General features: G+C 42.5%; 1 protein-coding gene across 1 annotated transcript in view; it reads left to right on the top strand.

Annotated features, from left to right (window-relative positions):
• Positions 1 to 16,442, top strand: part of LOC134339020 (histone H2AX-like) — a 622,359-nt gene that overhangs the window by 293,862 nt on the left and 312,055 nt on the right. The window lies entirely within an intron of this gene.

Here is a 16,442-nt window from a genome sequence, read left to right on the forward strand (position 1 = left end):
TGGGCTTGTACACGCTGGAATTAAGGAGATTGAAGGGGAATCTGATTGAGACATATAAGACTATTAAGGGATTGGACAAGATAGTGGCGAGAAATATGTTCCAGATGCTGGGAGAGTCCAGTACCAGAGGGCATGGTTTAACAATAAGGGGTAGGTCATTTAGGACAGAGTTGAGGAGGAACTTCTTCTCCCAGAGAGTTGTGGAGGTGTGGAACGCGCTGCCTCAGAAGGCAGTGGAGGCCAATTCTCTGGATGCTTTCAAGAAGGAGCTAGATAGGTATCTTATGGATAGGAAAATCAAGGGTTATGGGGACAAGGCAGGAACCGGGTATTGATAGTAGATGATCAGCCATGATCTCAGAACGGCGGTGCAGGCTCGAAGGGCCGAATGGTCTACTTCTGCACCTATTGTCTATTGTCATTGTAAAGGAAAAAAGGGGTTAGTAAATTCAGCATCCCGGTTGGAATGTGTTGGTCACAGATTGCTGCAGATACCTGGTATTTCACGAGCATTGGTATTTCGTGTCGGAGATTAGAGACCATGCAAATCAGGATATGTCAGCCACTTGCGGCAAATCAAGCAGCACCCGTGAAGCAAGAAACAGAGTTGATTCGGTAGGTCCCTCGCTAACAAATTGAAAGGGACACACGTCTTATTTTGGTCCTCGACATATTACTCTTGTTATTACCGCATTTTTTTTTCTAAACAACCAAGAACCGTTTTTAAAACTACGTCACGTCTGCCATGCCCTTGTTTCTCTCCTTCTCCTATGGATACTCTCCTGGACCTATTCTACACCGATTTTGATATTCTAAGTACGTTCGTCAACACAGAAATTCAAACAAACTTCAGTTGTTGGAAATTTGAAGAACAAGCGGGAAAAAAACCCTGAAACATTCAGCATAACAGACGGTACTGATGGAAAGGGAAATGGCGTTCATGCAGCAAAGAGATCTCCTAACTTTGTCCGTCGTAATTTTACCATTAGAAAATATAGTTTATTTTACTTTGGTGAGAAAGTCGTGTTTGTTATTTACGTCGTTTCATACGAAAATTCATTATACGGATTACCCACACACTTAATTGTCGCTCTTGAGCTGTCACCCGGCGCCTGAACTGCATTTGATGTTAAAATGCCCATAAACCTAACCTATTGTTTTCTAAAATACTCATCAAGTCAATTTTCAGTCCCGAGACTTTGATACCAATTAAGTTTTATAAAGCCTTTAATACCTATTATTCCTATCTTTTTCATATTTGTTTTGCAAAAATAAAAATACCTGTTACTGACTTGTGACTAGGCTTTATGATTAGAGATTTTCTCTGCTCTCACTTGGATACCGAATTCGTATTTCTTGCACTCTAATCACCCAGCGTATCAACTCAAATATTCAAAGTTCCATGTAAATTTCATTCTCAGAGTATGTATATGTTACCACGTACATCCAGATGATTCATTTCCCGCAGGAATGCTCAGTATATCTATGGAATTGTAACGATATCACAATCAATGGAAGATCAACCAGAGTGCAGAAGACAACTAACGGTGAAAATGCAAATATAGATAAATAACAATAAATAACGAGTAATTGAAATATCGAGATAAAGATTCGTTACAGTGAGATAAATTATTGTGCAGCTCAGTGGCTGGGCAAGTTAGTATAGTAATCCTTTTTTTTCAAGAGCCTGATAGTTGAGCGGTCGTAAATGTTCTTGAACCTGCCGGTGCGAGTCCTGAGGCTCTTGTACCTTCTCTCTGATGGCGGCAGCGAGAAAGCCTATGGCCTGGTTGACGAAGATCTATGATAATGGTTGCTCTGTTCCTGCAGCAGCGTTCCATGTGGAAGTGCTCATTAGTTGGTGAGGGGAGTGGAGCTTATCCCGAGATGTACTCGGCCGAATCCATTGCATTTTGCATGGTATCTGTTCAAAGACATTGGTACATCCGGATGCAGCCAGTCAGATAAAAACTTCCATGACACATCTATAACAATCTATAGAAATTTGTCAAAGTTTTTGATGTCATGCCGAATCTCCGCTGATTTCTGACGAAATAGACGCTCTCCAGTGCTTTCTTCGCAATTGCATTAATGCGTGCTGTCCAGGACAGGCCCTTTGAAATAGTAACACCAATAAAATAAAACTCACCTCAAATCATGCAATAAGGCTAACGCATTGGCCTCTGGTTCCCTCTCCCCAAAGTCTACAATCAGTTTCTTAAATGCTCACGTGGTAAACCTAAAATCTAACCCATTTTCCTTATAATAGTAGTCTGCCAGTCTGTCTATCATGCCCGGATGTGTTAATAGCGATTAAGTTCTGTTAAAAAAATAATATCTCCTCTTTTAACTGGTAATAGAATACGCACTCGGATTCGCTTAATTTGCCCATCTACATTGATCTTACTGATTATAAGAGAGAGGAATTAATGTTTTCAAGTACCAAACTAAAGTCACCTGGATGTTAAGACGTATGGGAGGCCTGGTTAAAATAAAATACAACAATAATACCTCTAAACGTAATAAACAGTAATTAAACGCAAACAGCAGGAATTCTGCAGATGCCGGAAATTCAAGCACAGTGATGAAATAAGCTTATGCTTCCATAGTTAATCTATTGCTTTTAAAAAAGCATAGATTGATTTAGACTGTTTTTTTAATCTTTTTGTGTCACAGGTATTTCATGCCTCATCACTGCTATGTTAAATTATTTTTGATGGCCTCGCAGTTACTCAATAGATAATGTCCCTGTTTTCATGCTGAGCTATTATTCTATTCGTTGCTCAGTCTTCGATATGCCTCGACACCCAGGGTATCTTAAACTTGCCGGCCATGTTTTTCATTCTTATTTAAACACGCCGGACATAATCATTCGTTGTTTTACTTTTCAATCATTCGCACTAGACCGATTTCGACCTACCTGCAAGTACCTCTCCCATTCTTGTCTTGTCCGATCTCTGATTATGACTTTCATTCCACATTTCCTGAATCCGAGACTTGAATTTTTCATCAATCCTTTCTCCCTTCCATGGCAACCTTCAAAGTTTCAGTTTTCTTATCACTTCCAAAAAAATACATGCCTACTCATGTTTCATTGCATGCTCAGCAAAGAAGTAGTTCAATTTGCATTTACTTCATGAAACGACCTTCTTGGATGCACTTTAAATTTCCTATGGGTACATGTATTCCATGCTACAAAGCAAAGAATGCTGTGTTCAATTCCCATCATACCGTCACTCAATTACTCCTTGCTTCTAGTCGCATAGACATCGCGCCATCTCCCAGAATTAACATAGTGAAAGTCATTGTTGTCCTTTCTTAGGTCAAGGAAGGATCTCAGATATCCGCAGTAACACCACTTCCCGTTTCTACCTCCTACCCAAGATCCACAAACCTACCTGTCCTGGCAGATCTATTGTCTCAGCTTGCTCCTGCCCCACCGAACTCATTTCTGCATACCTCGACACGGTTTTATCCCCCACTGTTTAATCCCTTCCTACCTATGTTCGTGACACTTCTCACGCTCTCAAACTTTTCGATCATTTGAAGTTCCCTGGCCCCCACCGCTTTATTTTCACCATGGATGTCCAGTCCCTATATACTTCCATCCCGCATCAGGAAGGTCTCAAACCTCTTCATTTCTTTTTGGATTCCAGACCTAACCAATTCCCCACTACCACCACTCTGCTCCGTTTAGCGGAATTAGTCCTTACTCTTAATAATTTCTCCTTTGGCTTCTCCCACTTCCTCCAAACTAAAGGTGTAGCTATGGCACCTGTATGGGTCCTAGCTATACCTGCCTTTTTGTTGACTTTGTGGAATAATCTATGTTCCAAACTTATTCTGATATCTGTCCCCAACTTTTCCTTCGCTACATCGACGACTGCATTGGCGCTATTTCCTGCACGCATGCTGAGCTCGTTGACTTCATTAACTTTGCCTCCAAGTTTCACCCTGCCCTCAAGTTTACCTGGTCCATTTCAGACACCTCCCTCCCCTTTCTAGATCTTTCTGTCTCTATCTCTGGAGACAGCTTATCTACTGATGTCTACTAGAAGCCTACTGACTCTCACAGCTATCTGGACTATTCCTCTTCTCACTCTGTCTCTTGCAAAAATGCCACCCCCTTCTCGCAATTCCTCCGTCTCCGCCGCATCTGCTCTCAGGATGAGGCTTGTCATTCCAGGACGAAGGAGATGTCCTCATTTTTTTTAAAGAAAGGGGCTTCCCTTCCTCCACCATCAACTCTGCTCTCAAACGAATCTCTCCAATTTCACACACATCTGCTCTCGCTCCATCCTCCCGCCACCCCACTAGGAATAGGGTTCCGCTTGTCCTCACCTACCACCCCACCAGCCCTCCGAGGCCAACATATTATTCTCCGTAACTTCCACCACCTCCAACGGGATCCCACCACTAAGCACATCTTTCCCCACCTCCCCCCCCCCCCACCCCGCCACCACCGGTTTAGGCAGGGATCGCTCCCTCCGGGACTCCCTTGTCCATTCGTCCCCCCCACCCCCCATCCCTCTCCACTGATCTCCCTCCTGGCACTTATCCTTGTAAGCGGAACAGGTGCTACACATGCCCTTACACTTCCTCCCTTACCACTATTCAGGGCCCCAGACAGTCCTTCCAGGTGAGGCCACACTTCACCTGTGAGTCGTCTGCGGTGAAATACTGCGTCCGATGCTCCCGTTGTGGCCTTCTATATATTGGCGAGACCCAACGCAGACTGGGAGATCGTTTCGCTGAACACCTACGCCCTGTCCGCTACAGAAAGCAGCATCTCCCAGTGGCCACTCATTTTAATTCCACGTCCCATTCCCATTCTGATACGTCTATCCACGGCCTCCTCGACTGTAAAGATGAATCCACACTCAGGTTGGAGGAACAATACCTTATATTCCGTCTGGGTAGCCTCTAACCTGATGGCATGAACACTGCCTTTTCAAACTTCCGTTAATCACCCACCTCCTCCTCGTACCCCATCTGTTATTTATTTATATACACACATTCTTTCTCTCTCTCTCTCTCTCTCTCTCTCTCTCTTCGTCTTCTCCCTCTGTTCCTCTCACTATACCCCTTTACCATCCTCTGGGTTCCCCCTCCCTCCTTTCTTTCTCCCTGGGCCTCCTGCCTCATGATCCTCTCATATACCTTTTGCCAATCAACTGTCCAGCTCTTGGCTCCATCCCTCCCCCTCCTGTCTTCTCCTATCATTTGGGATCTCCCCCTCCCCCTCCCACTTTCAAATCTCTTACTAGCTCTTCTTTCAGTTAGTCCTGACGAAGAGTCTTGGCCTGAAACGTCGACTGTACCTCTTCCTAAAGATGCTGCCTGGCCTGCTGCGTTCACCAGCAACTTTGATGTGTGTTGCCAGTGTTTATATATCTGATTCGGACTGAGTTTTAAAAGTAACTCCCTTTTCTTTGTGTAGAGTGGCAGAAGCATTTCGAATGTTGGATAATACAGAATGAAGGAACTGTACAAAAGGTTGGTTTACAGAGAGGTAACCGGTTCACCTTTTCCCAGTGAAATTATTCTAAGATATTTACTGTACGTTTATAAGCTTTAATCCTGATTTTCGCAGTGTGGCTTAAATGGTGACGCCTAATAAATTATATTCTGGTTATACGTACAGGAACAAGTGGCAAGTAAAATCTTATCAATTGCAGCGAAGAAACTGAAGGAGGCGAGAACCGGCTGTAGAAATAGCAAAAGAAATAAAATCTCTGCATTGTAGACAGTAAAACATGTGCAAAGCACACCAGATCCGAAGATGTAACCGGAATGGGATGGTGAAGATTTTCGATTGCATCGGCCCTTTGACTCTGACAAGTGGGCTATGTACTATTTGTGCTATGATACTATGAAGGATTGACATTATGCCAGCCGCAAAGGGCGGCCACATGTGTGTAGGGTATCACGGGCGATTCCAAATATTAAGTCAAGGGCATTTTGTTTTGTGGAAATGGATGGGGCTACAGAAAGACTTAGACATATTGGGAGAATGGGCAAAGAAGCGCTTCGGTAGAAGTAGTGAAAGTCTTGACTATTTTCCAAATAGTCAGAAAATACAAAGAGCCCAGACAAAACACACACACACACACACACACACACACACACACAGGGAGCTTCTGCAGCAATTCTGAAAGGTTAATTTGAAGACTGAGTTTGTGGTGGGGAACACAAACGCAATTTTATCATTCAGTCAAGAGGACTAGAATATAAATCACTGCTGAGCAAGATTTGGCCACTTATTTTAGAAAGGATATGCTGTAACTATAAAGGGTTCAAATGAAGTTTATGTATATGATTACAGGATTGAAAAGCTTGTCATATGCAGGGCGTCTGATGGCTCTGGGTCTGTATTCACCAGAATTCAGAATAATTAAAACCTATCTAATGGTAAAAGGCTTTAGGAGAGTGGATGTGGAGAGGATGTTTCCATTAATGGGACAGTCAAAGATCAGAAGACACCGTCTCAAAATAGAGCGTGCTCCTTTGATGACGGGAAATTTCTTTAGCCAAACGGTAGTGATTCTGTGAAACTCCTTGCCACAGGTAGCTTCGGAGGCCAATTCCTTATGTATATTTAAGGAAGAAGTTGATAGATTATTGATTGGTCAGGGAATTAACGGGTAATGGGAGAAGACAGGAGATTGTGGCTGAGAGGAAAATTGGATCAAACATGATGAAACGTCGGAGTAGACTCGATGGGCCAAATGGCCTAATTCTGCTTCAGTATCTTTTGGAGTTATGGTCTTATGGTCAGGGATTTTGATGTTTTAGAAAACATACAACTAAGCAAACATTAACCATATTAATGCACAAATCCTTCCTACAATCACTAACAGGACAAAAACCACTCGAAAAGACAACACGGCGGCATGCATCGTTCTCTATCAGAACGCTATTCTTTCTTTTTTTGACGTGTGCGTGCGGGACGATGTCTTTTTCATGCCTTTACAAAACGCGGAGCGAGAGAGAGACTGTGTGGCGCGCCACTCCGCCATTTCGCAGTATTTTTCCCTTTATTTTACGAGGTCGAGTTGTGATCTGGATACTCAGCCCGGCACTGATGAAAAGCGTACTCAGGAGCGGCCCTGGCTGGGTTCGACCAGGGAACCTTCGGTCCGGAGTTCGGCGCTGATCTCTTTGCGCCACCTGCCGGCCCATACCAAAAGACAAGACGGCGGCGTGCATCGGTCTCTACCAGAACGCTATTCTATGCCAAAGTTATGTTCTGTTGCTTTGTATGGTGAGTCGACGTGCCGAGCAGAATCTGATAAATGCTAAACGAGAGTAAATCTGCAGATGCTTGAAATCCGAACAACACATACAAAATGCTGAATTAGCTCAGTAGGCCAGGCAGCATCCATGGAAAAAAGTAGAGTCAACGTTTCGGACCGAAACCCTTCGGCAGGTCTGGAGAAGAAAAAAAACTGACGATTAGCTTTGTAAGATGGGAGGGGGGGAGAGAGATACGGCAGACAATAGGTGAAACTTGGAGGGGGAGGAATGAAACAAACATCAAAGAAATTGATGGGTGAAAGAGACAGAAGGCCATGGAATAAAGAAGATCGGAGGGGTAAGGAGCACCAGAGAGAGAGGCGATGGGCGTGCACGGAGATAAAATGAAAGAGGGTCAAGGGGATGGGAATTGGTGAGCGCAGGGGGGGTGGGGTGCAGGCATTACTGGATATTTGAGAAATCATGTTCATGCCACAAGTTGGAGGCTACCTGAACGGAATATATTGTGTTGTTCCTCCAACCGAAGTGTGGCCTTATCCCGATAGTGGAGGTGGCCATCGATGTACATATAGGAATGGGAATTGTAAGTGGAATTTGAAAGGGTGACCACTGGAAGATCTTACTTGTTCTGGCGGACGGAGCGTAAATGCTTGGCGAAGCAGTGTCCCAATCTCCGTCGACACTCATCGATATGCAAGTAGCCACAACGGAGCACCGAGCACAGTATATGACCCCAAGAGACTGACAGATGAAGTGTCACCCCAGCTGGAAGGACTGTTTGAGGCCATGAATGGTACTGAGCGAAGAAGAGTGGAGGCAGGTGAAGTACTCGTTCCGCTTGCAAGAATAAGTGCCAGGAGTGAGATCAATGGGGAGGGACGAATAGAGAAGACAGCAGCGTAGGGAACGATCCCTGAGGAAAGCAGAAAATGAGGATGGGGGTGCTGCGGTAACGTGGAGGGGAAATAATTGTTTGTTGGTGGAATCCAGTTGGAGGTGATGGAAGTTTCGACAAAATACGTGCAGGATGCATAGGCTGGTGGAGTGTAGGTGTGGACAGGAGGGATCCTATCTCTGGTAGCGAGGCGGGGGGAATGGGGTAAGAGCAGACTTCCGTGAAATGGAAGAGATGCAGTTGAGGGCAGCGTTGATGATGGAGGCAGGGAAGCCCCTTTCTTTGAAAAATGAATGAAAAGCCTCATCTTGAGAGCAGCTGCGGCGGGGACGCAGGAATTGAGAGAAGTTCCCCACTCAAATATCTTGTCACAAAAATAGAACTTGCAAAACATACTTTCAGAGGTTGATGCAAATATTCGTCGAGGAACGAAATGCGAATCACAGTGACATATTGAATAATTATACTTCAGTGAATGGATTTGTTCATTCGGATGTAACTGATGCCACTGAGGACTAATTAGTTCAGGTGATTTTCTTTCTACAGTATAAGAGATTGGTTTATTAATTTCCTACTTATTGGGTAGTTTGAAGGTTGAGTTCACATAGTTGCTGCGCAGACAACAATGGGTTATCCGGCAATATTTTACACAGCCAGTAACTACTATCCTGTACTTGCAGCAGTTGGTGTTCTTGGTAAGAAATTGATCTGCCTATTATTTATTTAAATAATTTTATCTGTTACAATTGTTTGCAGTGCACTTATATTATTACCGTAGATTTCCCTGAAGAAGAATATATAACGTTGTTTTGTTGTCTGATGCTTATATTCATATCAATAAAATTAAACTGTTCTATAACAAAGAAGGGAGCAGTCCTGCACGTGTTGATGTTCCCTCCAAAGTCGTTAGAGCAGATAGATATTGAATCAATATTTTCCGGCTAGTTAACTAATCTTCCTTACGGAAGTGGCTATGAGTCCCTCGTGTCTTTGTATCACAACCGCTCTTTATTCCTGTTGCCTCTCGCCAAGGCCCTGTTAAACCCATGTCTCCACCTGTGAGGTTAATTAAGTGTCTTCCACTCTGTCATATCCCTGTTATTTTCACTAAATCAGCTGTCATCTGTAAAATAAAGTAAATCAATCGCTATGTGACCAAACTACTTAGCTGATCATTGATTACCTCTTGAAATTGTGCAACCTGTTCTAAATGCGATTAAGTTCGATGAAAGCTTCCGCTTTATCCGTTAATTCTGGGCATCACTGCTCGGTACTGTGGTAGGAGATAAACAAAACTGAATGGTCCTATTTCTATATATTCCAATAAAGTTAAAAAAACAAAATGGCTATGGTTGGCGTGCCGTTTCGGTTTAAGGAAATGACCTATGAATTAACCGAATAAATAAGGGTATATTCCTTGACTTTGGCACTTGTTGTTCCAATCCATTCTAATAACATATCATGCGGCAAACTTCTCTGTTATCTTTACTTTGGATACTTATAAAATCCCTTCAGAAAAGCTGTTTTGTAAACCATTGACATATTGGCTAGGAGACTTCGGTAATTCTTAGAGGAACAAGATCATGAGAGTCAGAATATTTGTAAATGATTGCTGCCTAACCGATATTTATCTCGGACGCCCCGGTCGCTACAGCTCGGGACGTTCCAGAGTTTCCAGTTCCATTCTATCTCTAAGCTGTTTGTAGGTTCTTGCTGTCACTGCTACGCATTCCTCCAGGTACTCCGGTTTCCTCCCACATTCTGAAGACATACTTGTTAATTGGTCATTGTAAATTGTTCTGTGATTGACTAGGGTTAAGTGGAGGTTTCCTGGAATGTCTGGTTCGAAGAACCGGAGGAGCGTATTCAGAGGTGTAACTCTAAATAAATTAAATAAGTAAAATTTAAAAAAGATCTTTGTTTCCTTCAGCTGGAAATAACTTTCTCCTTAAAAGTTGTCCTTCGGCTGTTTCTTCACTGTGTCTTGGCGCTAAAGGTGCCAAAATGCCCTCTTGTATCAATGGTCAGAACAACAATATTTCCCATGGATGTTCATTCCAATAATGAAGCGAGTTCCTGCTAATTTTGAGGCCATTTATTTAACATTGTTTCAATTTGCTGTGGATTTTGAATGAGCAATTAATTTCTGTTATGGAGATTTCAGCGGGACAGTTATACTCAGCACCGACAACTCATCATAATCCTGTGTTCGTCTAGATCCACGTGTCCCCAAATTTTAATGTTGGACATGCGCCGCGATATAAAGTGGTCAGTTAGCGGCGACGCAGCCTCCAACCTCGAAGAGTGAAGCTTTGCTTTGAATCTATGAAGGCGTGCAATCGATCTTTTCCCTCGTCTCCAAATTCCTCTCCTCAAGGCATGAATGGCAAATGAACAGAATAACAGTAAAATTTTTAAATATATTTAATTTAAGGAGCACATTACTGAAGTGTCTCTACTGCACACTTCAACATCCAGTCTTCCTGCTCAGGAGTGCTGTTCTGACCGGTGATTCATAAACAGTTAAGTAAACTCCAGACTGGATTTGTCTATGCGTGACGGGTTGCAAACAGCGCATTATCTTTAGTTGTGCAGATATTTACGCGTGAAATATGGGCATGCTTGGAATCGGTAACCTTTATGTTTCATTCTTTTAGTGAACTTAACGGCGATTATGTTCTGTCCCGTGGAAAATGCGGTCTCTCCAAATGCGTGACTCGCTACCTGCTGGCAATGGCGGCAGCGGATCTGATGGTGGTCATAGTTGCTGTTATATTGCAGCAGATTAATAACATCTATTTATTTGCTCATTTCCTACTTATAACACCAATATACGCCATAATAGATGTTCTCAGGGCGATGACAATGGACTGTTCCGTTTGGTTTACGGTCGCTTTCACTTCTGACCGTGGTGTCGCCATTTGCTTTCAGAAGCTGCGGAAGCGGTACTGCACCGAGAAAGTAGCGACTGTGGTGATAGCGTCTGTGGGTGTGGTGAGCTGTGTGAGGTGTGTTCCATTTTACTTCGCAGTGGAGCCCTTCGTTATAATTAACAACATCCCTTGGCGTTGCATCCAATCGGCAGAATACTATACAAAATCGGTTTGGAAAATATACGAAATATTTGATAGTGTTGCAACACCTTCATTGCCAATATGTATAATTCTGCTGTTCAATGCTCTAACCATTAGACATATTGTAGTCGCAAACAGAGTCCGGCGGGAACTGCTGAAAAGCCGCGAGAATCAGAAGGATACAGAGGTGGAAAGCCGACGAAAATGAATGATATGGCTCTTCGCTCTTTCAGCCAACTTCATCTTACTGTGGATGCCTTACATCATACATTCTGTAAAGTGGCAAGCGGAAAATGTTTTCTATATAGACAGGTTTTTGATCACCCCGCTATATATTCTGCAACAATTTGGGTTTGTGTTCAGATTTCTCAGCATTTGTACCAACACGTGCATCTACGGACTGACACAAAGAAAATTCAGGGAAGAACTGAAGAACGGTGTGAAATATCTATTCACATTGAACGGGCGGATCTGTAATTGACAAGCACTCCTTAGTGTACTTTCAAACAAATAAAGTAATATTGTATTTTGTGAAGGTGTCCCAGAATTCCATATACACTTCTGTCCGGCAATCGGGTTGGCTATTTTCCAGCTACTGTAGTGAAATCAATTTGTTTGGAACAAGGAAAATAAAATGCGTTGGCGATCGTTTTTCCATTATTGGACGTATATTTGAGTATGTTCCAACTTTGATTCATAACATCAGAATTTCAGTTCAAATTTGTCAATTGCATCAGTGTACTCTTGCATTTCAAATGATGTTAAAAAAGGTACCTAAAAGGGAGTCAGTGAATCCGAGATTTGTGAAGCTAGAATTTCGGGAAATATAAAATGTTGATAATTGTTTGAAAGATCAATGCAAGGTGAGCTGATGGGGAGTGAAACTGAAGCGATTTCGAGGCTGGATAGTACCAGTCACGTTCGTATTGAAAAGCTGAACAATCCGTTTTTACCTCAATTTCCTTTTAGTCTTTCATACTAGAAGGAGATGAGTTATTAACTTCAAACTTTCTGTATAATCACTCAAAGAGTTGAACGTGCAGTGTCTTTAACGAGAGCTGTATAACTTATCTCCTGATACCTTAGGCCACGAACCTATCAATCACCACTGCTGTGGACCACTGCTAGGGGTCCAAGACGCCGATTTCTACAAAAAAAGGGATCCGTATGTTCCACGACCGCTGGACTAAGTGTGTAAATGTAGGAGGGGATTATGTTGAAAAATAAATGTGCTAGGTTTTCTAAAATTGTCTCCCTTTACACTGGGCCAGGGACTTATCAATCACCTCTGTATTTGAGTATATTCCAACCTTGATTTATAAGACCCAGATTTCAATTCCATATTGTCAGTTGCATCAGTATACCTTTGCATTTCAAATGATGTCAAAGCGTGACTAAAACTGCATCAGTGAATCGGACATTTGTAAAAGTTAGTTTTTCGGGAAATATAAAATGTCGAAGATTGTCTGAACGATCAATATAGTTTCAGCTAAGGACAGTGAAACAGAAGACAGTTCGAGTCTGGATAATACCATTTACGGTCGTATTGAATGGGAAACTGATTCAAAAGTTGAACATCTGTTTCTACCGCCATTTCCTTCTAGTCTTTCATTCTAATGATCTACCTGACGCGAAGGTTATCGATTTACACAAGAACGTTGATAATGGGAATGATCATCTGGAGGACAATGTGTTGTGCGATCAGAGATAGTCCTCTGGATAGCTCTGTTATAATGCGTGACTATTTGTGTTACTGCCGCTTTCCGGTCAGCTTCAAACAATCTGACCAATCTTCTCTAACTGGTTTCACGAACAGAGCGTTTTTCAGCCACAGCGCTGCTACTCACTGGATAATTTTTTTTATTTGTCGCTCGCACTATAGGTATCGCTGTGCGTGAAAATCAGATGAGATCCGCAGTTTCTCCGATACTTAAACATCCTTCTGGCACCAATGCTCATTCCACGGTCAACGTCACTTCGACCACATTTCGTCCCCATTCTGATATTTGATCGGAACAATAACTGAATCCCTTGCCTGTATGCGTTTATGTATTGATTTTCTGCCACAAGATTGGCCTGCTTACCGTTTTTTTTAAAGTGCAGGTGTAGAGATATACCCAATAAAGTATCTACTGAGAGTGTCTGAATGATTTCGGTGAGCTTCTTGACGACAAGATTGGGTTAGTTATAAGTAGCGAACATGGATTTCTATCGAGACAGATGGACATATTTAGCCAAAATTTTAGGAGGAGAGATGGCAAATGGAATGTAGTTGAGATACGTGTGAGGTAATAAAGTTTGGGGCACTTACATAAAGGGGCATTCGAACAGTTGACCTATGAAGAGATTTAGGTTGTAAGCTGATAGCTTCTTGCAAATTACTGAATCGGTAGATAGTGTACTAAAGCCCACTTTCGCTGTGGCTAAAAGAGTGCACATCAATTTACAGCTGTTAAATCCTTTTGGTAAGAACACACAATGGTATTGAGTGGTAGATCTGCTCAGTACACTATAGAAAGCATTCAAACGCATTGGAAGAGTGCAAAAGAGATTCAATAGGAGTCGAAAACTGTAGTCATATGGAGAGCTTGAAAAGTCTGCGGTTCTTAAAAGGTGCAAGAAACGGAGCATGAACTTCTTAATATTATGAGGTGTATGGATGTATAGTAACAGACGTCTTCGAGATTTCTTCAGAAGAATTATACAATGGGACATCGGATTAAGGTCAGGGGAACATATTGAAGATGAATCAGATGAGTGTTATACTTTATTACTTTATACGTTATTGTGGCAAAACAATTGGTTCTAGAACGTACAATCATCATAGGGATATTTGATCTGCGCTTCACACTCCTTGGATTACAAATGCTGAATATTAAAAATATTAAAAATAGTTAAAATTAGTAAATATTAAAAATTTAAATAATAAATCATAAATAGAAAATAGAAAAATGGGAAGTAAGGTAGTGCAAAAAAAAAAAAAACGAGAGGCAGCTCTGGATATTTGGAGGGTACGGCCCAGATCTTGGTCAGGATCCGTTCAGCAGCATTATCACAGTTGGAAAGCAGCTGTTCCCAAATCTGGCTGTACGAGTCTTCAAGCTCCTGAATTGTCTCCCGGAGGGAAGAGGGACGAAAGGTGTGTTGGCTGGGTGGGTCGTGTCTTTGATTATCCTGGCAGCACTGCTCCGATAGCTTGCGATGTAAAGTGAGTCCACGGACGGAAGATTGGTTTGTGTGATGTGTTGCGCCGTGTTCATGATCTTCTGTAGCTTCTTTCGGTCTTGGACAGGACAACTTCCATACCAGGTTGTCATGCACCCCAGAAGAATGCTTTCTACGGTGCATCTATAAAAAATCGTGAGTGTTTTAGGGAACAGGCCAAATGTATTTAGTTTTCTCAGGAAGTAAAGGCGCTAGTGGGCCTTCTTGGCAGTGAACTCTGCTTGGTTGGAACAAGTCAGATCATTTGTGATATTGACCCCGAGGAACTTAAAGCTTTTGACCTGTCCCACTTGCGCACCGCCGATGTAAATTGGGTCGTACGGTCCGCTAGTCCTTCTGAAGTCAACAACCAATTCCTTCGTCTTGCTGACGTTGAGGGATAGCTTATTGTCTTCGCATCATGCCACCAGGTTCTTAATTTCCTCTCTGTACTCAAACTCATCATTACCCAAGATACTTTCTACTATTATTGTGTCATCAGAAAACTTATATATTGAGTTCGATGGAAACATGGCTACACAATCATGGGTGTACACAGTGAGTACAGCAGGGGGCTGAGTACACAGCCTTGTGGGGCACCGGTGCTCAGAGTGATTGTAGAGGAGAGCTTGTCCCCTATTTTTACAGCCTGGGTCCTGTTTGTGAGGAAGTTGAAGATCCAGCTGCAGATCTGAGTGCTAAGGCCCAGGATCCGGAGCTTAGGAATCAGTTTATTTGGAATGATGGTATTAAAGGCAGAGCTGTAGTCGATGAAAAGGAGCCTTACGTATATGTCTTTATTCTCCAGGAGTTCTAAGGAGGAATGTAGGGCCAGAGAGATGGCATCTGCCGTTGACCTGTTGCTACGGTAGGCGAATTGCAAAGCGTCGAGGTTGACCGGTGGGCTGTGGTTGATGTGTGCCTTAACCGATCTCTCGAAGCAATTCATAACAATTGATGTCAGAGCCACAGGTCGATATTCATTCAGACATGCCACCTTGCTCTTCTTCGGCACTTGGGTTATCGTTGCCTTCTTAAAACACGAGGGGATCTTAGAGTGAAGCAAGGAGCAGTTGTAGATGTCAGCAAACACTTCAGCTAGCTCGCTGGCACAGGCCCGGAGAACCCGTCCCGGGACGCCATCTGGGCCCGTCGCCTTCCTTGGATTTATCTTCAGGAAGGCCCTTCTAACGTCCTCCACGGTGACGATGAATCTCGATGCCACCAGGTCCTATTCATCCGGTACTATAGGTAACAACAACACAGGTAGGAAAAGGGAGGAGGTCCTGAAAGTGCAATACATGGTGTTAGGAAGGAAGTTGAGAAGAAGGACCACAAAGGTACTAATCTCAGGATTACTGCCTGTGCCACATGACAGTGAGTATAAGAATAGAATGAGGTAGAGGATAAATGTGTGGCTGAGAGATTGGAATTAGTTAATTATTAATCGATTAATAATAAATAAATTAATTAAACATTAAATTGATAAATAATAATATTATAAATAAACATAATAATAATTAATACAAAATAAAATACAAATAAAATTAATAAAATAATAATTAATAAAATGATCAATGATTAATAAATTGATAAATTAAAAATTATATTTTAAACTGCATGTTGTGTTACCTTCTGTAAACGGAGGTGGTAGATCCAGTGGTAGGATTTCACGATTACAAACTGCAGAGACGTTTTATATTATAGAATAGCCTTAACAACTCATTTACTACACAGCAAACATTGAACACCAAGCCCCGTAAAAAAAAACTTTACGTAACAAGTCATAAAGCAAGACCAGTTTCTTAAAGTGAAACTCGAACTCATTGTCGGTGTTTGTGAATTCCGCACATTTTCATCAATTACGTTTCCCTAAGCCACAACGCACCCCCCCCCCCCGCCTCCAAATTCACTAAAACACGTTTTGTGAGCCTATCCGGACCTCAGGTCCTATGCTTCATTGGTACTGCAACAATAAATGCTCCTGACTCGTCCATTTGAGCGTTGACACT

The sequence above is a fragment of the Mobula hypostoma genome, chromosome 28 (assembly GCF_963921235.1).
Source record: "Mobula hypostoma chromosome 28, sMobHyp1.1, whole genome shotgun sequence".
NCBI classification, from domain to species: Eukaryota; Metazoa; Chordata; class Chondrichthyes; order Myliobatiformes; family Myliobatidae; genus Mobula; species Mobula hypostoma.